Genomic DNA, 7,991 nt, shown 5'->3' with positions numbered 1-7,991 from the left:
TTTCTACCTCTATTAGTCAGTGCATTCTGAAATTCGAAATGTAGGGTTTGGTTTTTTCTCCCTCTAAAATGAAAGCCTTAATTCGAAATCTCTTAATTATGATCCCATAACTTTTTTTCCCGAGAATGTTTTTGACAAATTTCTTTTTAAAAGTTGTTTATTTTTTCACCCTCCATTAGGCAGTGCATTTAGAAATTTGAAATTTAGAGTTTTTTCCCCCTAAAATGGAAGCCTTAAATTGAAATCCCGTAATTGATTCAACTTAAACCACATTCGAATTGAAATATATTGCGACAATTGACTCAACTTGATCCATACTTGAACCATGGCTCATTTTTTATTTGTTCTTTAGTGTTATTATCCTAATGACCTAATCCCTTAATTAACATACGTTCTAAATGCAGAAAATAATTTCTTTGTGTAAAATGGAAAAATACTTAACTACCCTTTTATATCTTATTAAAAATATTATAATAAACAAAAACCAGTCATCATCAACTAGCTTCCGGTTCTTAGTAAAAAAAGAAAAAAGATAATGAAAGCGTTGAATAGTTTTTTCCTACCATGAACCATTAATAACTCTTCCCCAACTTTTTTTTGCTTGATACAGATCCCTACCTTGAATAGTTTTTTGCTTGATACATAGTTTCCATGTTTTAATACTCCGTACTTCGTAAAGAAGATTTTTAAGTTGAAAATAAAATTAAACCTTAAGTTTTCATTATATAATAGATGCAGATTTTTATTTTTATTTTGATCTTTGATATGAGCATATTTGTCTACGACGAATTGTTTGCATAAATTGTCTGGTTTTGCACAATCAAGATGTTGATCTTTCTGAATTTTCTGATTATGGGCTTGTGGCTATGAATCCGCGATCAACATGAAGCAGATTTTATGTAGGATTAATTATCCGGTTTTGCAATAATTGCAATCCTGTAGTTTTACTTCCTTTTTGTTTTTTATAAAAAAAATTATTTTCAGGATATTTTAGTCATTTCTAATTCTGTATGAAGAAATTAATTTATGCATTTAGCAATACCATTAATTAAGTCTATTTGTGGTGTTTGGTGTTTTTGGGGATTTGTATAGAATTACTAGGTGCAGTGCACGTGCTTTGCACGTGGTTTAAGCATAAATATTTTTTTGGATAATATTGATATTTTTCTGCACAAACGTAATACTTTCGTGTACAGAGTATTTACATATTTCCGAAAAAAAAATGAGCATCTAAAAGGTTGATCCAAGGTTAACAATCAAGCTCAAGGGTAGAACTTGTTTCAAAAGCTTAATCGAACTACTGGTATCTTTTAAAGTGCCCCGATAACTTTGATGACAGAGTTTACCTGCAATGGTGAAAAAAAAATTAATGTTTGCATCAAACAAGTTTCGAAAACTAATAGTGAAAAAAAAATTAAAGTTTGCATCAAACAAGTTTCGAAAATTAATATCCGGAATAAGCTAAGTATATGGCGTTCAACATTATTTTTGGGCTATAAGAGAAAAAGTAAAAAATACTAACCTCCGTTTATTTAACTTGCCTCAAACAATGAACATTAAACCAAAACACGAATGCAAAACTCTAATTAGTGAACAAAATTTGAAAGGCATAAGCTTAATATATAACAAATTTAAAGTGGGTAATAAATAAATATTGATTGTTGGTATGAAGACTCGAAAACTGGCCATTGATTAATACTAATTCCAAAGTGCATCGACTTCATCATGTCTTAATTCTCATAATATTAATAAATAAACCCCATATTTTTATTTGATTAGAGAGAACCAAATTGGTTTTAGACAAATTGTCAGCTAAGATTTACGTGTGGCCCCACTTAAAACTACAGTCTGTTTAAGCTAGCTTTATATATCTCCCCTTTAAGCATTTAAGCAATTACCCTCAATTGGTCCTGCCTTAAATCACATGATTTATTCTCATTTCTTACACAAAACACAGAATATAAGGGGAGGGGCAAAAATGGAAACAAAAATTACGACAAAAAGGAGATTTGCCAAAAATAAATAACACACAATTCATTCACAGAACAGTCGCAAACCCCAAAACCAAACCAAAAAGTGCGGACATACTCTGTTCCTCTGTTGGCTGTCGCAGAGCAGCCCTATAAAAACAGACCTCTTCTCTTTACTTCTCAACATTCAATTCCAGGCTCCTTTCTCTACCTTCAGCGATTTCCCCAATCTCTTCAAAGAATTCTCAAACCCTAGATTTCGACGTTGAACCTCACTTATCGTGTTCGATGCCGGTAGCCGCCTCAAAGTTGCTGTTCTTATTAGCTTAATCTCATGATGATGCCTTCCTTAGCTTTTCCTTCTCCTCTTATCCAGAAGTTCATTGGAATCGCAGCACCGACTCCTTCCCTCGCTTTTCCGGTAAGTACACGTCATTAGATCTGTGATTTTGTATTTTTTAAAATGAAATTTCTTGTTATTAAAACGGTTTTTGATTTTGCTTTTTTTATATGGATCGAAACTCGGATTCGAGTCGCTCGTTTCGCCGAGGAATTGACGTAAACAGACCAGCCGGCGGTGACGATGAGGACGCCGGAGTTCATCCCCGAACAGCACCGTCTCGTGGATTAAGCGATGACGAAGACGGTGAAGTCGAAAGAGCTTCGTTTCGTGGATGTTTCGTGGATGACGAAGACGGCGGTGAAAACAAAGGAAAAATCCGGTTAACAAAAGACCAATCCGCCATCCTTCGCCATAGCTTCGAAGCTCGCTAATCTACTGAGCTTTTACCAATCGGTACCCTCTCTCTTTCCCTTTCCTTCTCTAATTCGATGAACTTTCTTCAAACCTTTGTTTATATTTTTGTTCTAATTCGTAGATCCGTCATTTTTCTGGAATTAGGGTTTAGTTTTGTTGTAGATTCATGTATTTTCTTTTCGTTTTATTATTTTTCGCCTTTATTTTTTTTGTTTGTTCTTCAGTGATTGGCGGCTTTTAGATGTTAAGGTTTCGGATCGAGAGATAAATGAAAAGTACTGTACAATAAGAAAAACATTTGACAATTCAATTAAGTTGGTGATTTAGAAACAGTAAGTTGACTTGGAGGATGTACATGGGCATATTACTGTTTTTGTAAGTCGTAATTATAGTTAGATGGTGTAATGTCGTAGTTAGTGGAACTCCATGAATGATAATGAAGCTTAGTAATGGCGGCCATTCGTGACTAGAAAAGATCTATTGTGACTTTATTTTTTCTCTCTCTGGTAGGTAGATTTTAGACAAACAGGGAATACTTGAAAGGTCTCTGTAGTTAGCTAAATTAGTCTTCATCATTACGTTTACGTAATGAAATGTCAATTTCCCCAACATATTATTTACCTCGATTATTTTCATAATTAAACTAGTTGAAAGGTCTTAATTTTTGGGCGGCAGATAATCACTATTTCGTAAGTAATTTGGCGTGGTGTTTATGTGTGTTGTGAAAACTTTGTGTTATCAACAGGAACCCCGTATGCGCCAATGAAACATCCCACCTTGCCCTGTTTCATATCAACTCGTGTATGCTGTTGTTTTGGCATTTTCGCCCCTTGTAATGAGTTAAAAAAAAAAAAGATAAACCGTAGATTAGTGATGTAATTTTAGAATTTGTTAATTGGTATAATATGCTAAATGTTGTATGCTTCTGTCATTTGTCCTGGTAACATCTTGTCTAGATTTCTGATGAAGGTTGAATGTGAATATTTATATATTGCCTTGTATTTTCGAAGCAATTGTTCTTTGTTTGTTAGATTAGTATTGTTCGTGTACTCTCTCTCAATATGGTTATAGTTCCAGTGTTACTGGACCTGCGTTGTTGGATTTTGGGAATTGAGCTTTGAGCCAATAGTTGTGTGTATCAAAATGGAATTTGGTATGTAATTTGCTGAAGTCATCAAGTCTATATTTAAAGAAGACAAAAAACCAAAGGTACAGTCGCTAGGCCGGAGATTCTATTGGACTTTATAAATCAGAAGATGAGGAGATAGTGGGTCATAGCTCATAAGTTACTGATTTGTTATGTTCTGATATGAATTGGCATGCCCTGCATTTTTTGAAGTGACTGTTATTTTGGATTATTTTTTAAATTTTATTTGTTGCTACTTTTTTGAATGATTTTTCATTTCTCCCCTCAATGTTATGGATCGATCTTAACTTAGAAAATTAAAGATGCTTTCGAACTTGTTAGATCCTTTTCTTCCATGCTTTGTGTTGTGGAAAATGATAGTTCATGTCCTGCTAAATTTTGTAGTTGTCGAAAGGTTGCCTTCAGCCCTTTAATTTGATGATGTTGACTTAGGCCATTTAGTTGTCTGAACATCAATTTTAAATGGAAAATATTTTCATGTCACATCTTATTTCCTTTTCCAAATTCGAAACTCTTATTTAATTGACACAAGGATCAAACTTATTTCCTGTCGCATCTGGATCAAATTCAGCTTAAACGCCTTATTTTTCCTCCGGGATGTATATCAAAGGTGAGATGTGATGGCTTGTTTTTGGTGAGAAAATATGCTTGCCATTCAACATCCTTTAAGTAATGTTGTCTTCTTAACTACAATAAAAAAATCCCTTTAGCTACATCAAGTGACAAAACATAGGAATATAGTAGTTCTTGGTTCCTAAAATAGTCACTAAGAATGATTTGTTGTCTCATCTTTTTTAACTTATTTTCCTTGCCTCTTTTAAGATAATAATTTCAGTATGAGAAAATGGATATGCCTATGTCAAGTAGCTGAGAGGAAAATGGATTGAAAATATGTATTGGATTAAAAACGAGCCTATAGAGGGACAACAACGCGTCAAATATAGACCCCCTAGAATTTTAAGGTCCAAGTCCCTATAAAACCACAAAATTCATTAATAAATTTAATGTAGAATGATGTTTAAGCTGTCAAAATAAAACATGCATTAATACCAGAAACAATTGGAATTCATTTGTACTGCTTTATACATATCCAAATATGCTTGGGATGAGTGGTTTCTTGTATTCATTTTTCTTGGAAGTATTATGAAATAGCTGATTTCGCTTTATCCCTCTCTAAATAAATGGTTTTGGTTGTATATTGAGTTACTACCAATTCCATCAAGCATTACAATGTTATTGTACTTTGTTTCCAGCTTATGGTGGAGTAATGGTCCTTTTCTCCCTAAATGTTAGGGAAACAGTATTAGTATCTGTCCCATCCCTATTTATACATTGCTACATAGTCAATGAAGAAAACTTATGTAAATTAGTCTTATAAACACTAAATTAGTCTATCTGTGACATCATTAGGAATGCGTTCCCAGCTATCTTTATTTTTTAATGTATCAGTTCTACGGTTTTAGCTTGCCTGTCCATTAAAAATATGTGTTGACCAGCTAAAATAATAATTTCAGTATGAGATAATACATGCAGTAGGTTTTTTTTTTCGGTTTTTTCATGAAATGCCCCTGAGGTTTGCAATAATGCACCAAATACCCCTGCGCGTTTCAAAATTCATAGAATACCCCTATTTTTTCCAAACTGTTAACCAAATACCCCTATTATGACTTTCCGTTAGTACTCCGTTAAGTCATGTTTATAATTCATAAAATGCACCTACATATAAAGTTATTGCATAATATACACCTATTTATAAAGTTCTTTGCATCAAATACCCAAAATTCCTTTAAAACTGCAGAATTTGAATCCAACGGCTAGGTTGAATTTCTAATTTTCCTAGCAATGAAGTAGTGCAGTTTGTAACAAATTTCCAGCAATAAATAGGAATTATATTCCATAAAAAGCCGATTAATTTGCAGAGTAGCTTTACAAAAACTCTGATTATATTGCCATTGCCATATACATTTGAAAGTCTATAAAAGCTCTTGAAAATTCAAAGTAAGCCGATAATAATACCCTTGCAATGAACATTTACAATCACTCTTGTACTACAATGCATCACATTCTTGGTTACCTTGCTTGAGCCATTTCCACCCTTAAGAAAGAACTACACCAGTAGAACGCAAATTAGTTTTGCAGTCCCAATTCCAACAGCAAACCAAAGTAATAACTTCAAATATTCCGCCTTTAACCTTCATCTGATAATCTCTTTGCAGCTGAATCGTGTTTATGTCACCAGCTTTATAATAGAGCTTTAACTGATGACTGATCTTCAGAGTGCTGTTCAGAGACATGATATAATGATGTTCAGGAACTTGAGATGCAGTGTGCCATAAAAATAAGGTTCTTGTAGCATAATTGGGTTAGAAACAAAGTCAACAATGCCTGCCCTGTATTATTGTTTTCACGCTTTCCCAGTCCATTTGTGGAACCCCCGCTAATTCTGAATATTCACCTAAACCCTTGCCTTCAGATCTCGTACTTCACAGTCTTAGATCTCTAATGTTCAAAACTTGATAGTTCCATACTTGATACTTAATTTGTTGTTTTAGAATTTAGATAACTATCAACTCTTCCCATTATTTCAATACCTTTCAACCCAAATGTAGTTACTCCATCATCACACAGTACACTTCACAAAAATTGAGTGGCTTTCAAGCAAATTTCTCTCTCCTCCCACCTCCCACCTCCCATGGCTTCCGATTCTCTCCCCTCCCCTGAAAATGGCGCCCATACCCCCAAGAAACCCAAGCTCAATCTATCAATCACCTCCCCCTCCACCAACAACAACCACAAGAAGATCGAACAAGATCAAATCGCTCTCAAAATCCTAATTTCTCCCACCGAAATCGCCGCCGAATTCACCCACCATGACCACGCCAACAACAAACGTTTCTGGTGTTGTCCCTCCTCCGTCATCTCCACCCAACGATGGTGGAAGCTCCTCTTCCGCCGCCAACCCGATTTTTTCTAATTCTCTCTCCTCCGCTCCGGGATCAACTCCTCCCGCTGTCTTCTCCTCCTCTTAATCAACGCCTCTCACCTTGATGAAATCTTACTCGTCGACAACGCCAATGGAGGAGATAAAGAGTTGACCGGGTCACCGATGCCATCGACGGTGCAACAGAGAAAGTCAAATCCTGGCCGAGGTTGGCGACGGTAGCGGGGGCTAAGATGGTGACGGGGTGAGGAGTGGTGTTGGTTCAGTGGGAGAAGAGAGAAAGTTTGGGTGAGTTGAGTGGGAGAGAGAAAGTATGCAGATGAATGGGATTTAAGCCACATAAGGGTAAAAACGTAAATTCCTACTAACGGAGGACTAACGGACGTTAAGTCCAAGTGTATTTTATGAACAGTTGGAAAAAATAGGGGTATTCTATGAATTTTGAAACGCGCAGGGGTATTTGGTGCATTATTGCAAACCTCGGGGGCATTTCATGAAAAAACCGTTTTTTTTTTCTTCGAGATAATGTCAATAGATATTGATCAATTTTCCATTCCTTTTTTCTTCCCCAGGGAATGATGGCGTAACAATTGATAGATGGAGTTTTTGATTTCAAGAGCACATCTGCCTCACTTGGAAATGCTCACTTCATGATTTTTGTCATTGAAATGTATTTTTTTTTAATGATCTTGATATCACGAGCACATTTCCGATCACATGGAATCAGCTCACTTTTTGATATTCATCATGTAATACTTGTAGTTTAAAGTTTGGGGAATGATAGTGGGATTGGCCCGGCCATATCTCGACTTGACCTTAAGGTTTTTATTGTTGAAGAAAAAAAATATGATAACACAATGACAGCTTTATGGCCTACATAAATTTTGGGATGATGGTGGGATTGGCCCGCGATACGGCTACAGTCCCAACTTGACCTTAAAAGTGTGGCCTACATAAATTTTGGGATGACGGTAGGATTGGCCCGCGATACGGCTACAGTCCTAACTTGACCATAAAATTGTGGCCTACATAAATTTTGGGATGACGGTAGGATTGGCCCGCGATACGGCTACAGTCCTAACTTGACCATAAATTGTTGGCACAGTCCAAAATCGGGGAATGATGGAGAGATTGGCCCGCGATACGGCTACAGTTTCCTCCTGACCTCGTATTTGG

At 35.7% G+C, this 7,991-nt stretch overlaps 1 long non-coding RNA gene across 1 annotated transcript; it reads left to right on the top strand.

Moving 5' to 3' along the window:
• The first annotated feature begins 1,836 nt into the window (after nucleotides 1–1,836).
• On the top strand, nucleotides 1,837–7,635 carry LOC110779973 (uncharacterized). The gene is made up of 2 exons (XR_008929624.1): nucleotides 1,837–2,766; nucleotides 7,388–7,635. It is a non-coding gene; the product is annotated as an uncharacterized lncRNA (long non-coding RNA).
• The last annotated feature ends 356 nt before the right edge of the window (nucleotides 7,636–7,991 follow it).

The sequence above is a fragment of the Spinacia oleracea genome, chromosome 3 (assembly GCF_020520425.1).
Source record: "Spinacia oleracea cultivar Varoflay chromosome 3, BTI_SOV_V1, whole genome shotgun sequence".
Taxonomy (NCBI): Eukaryota; Viridiplantae; Streptophyta; class Magnoliopsida; order Caryophyllales; family Amaranthaceae; genus Spinacia; species Spinacia oleracea.
Note: the sequence above shows the minus strand (reverse complement) of the source record. Positions and strands in the feature narration are given on the sequence as shown.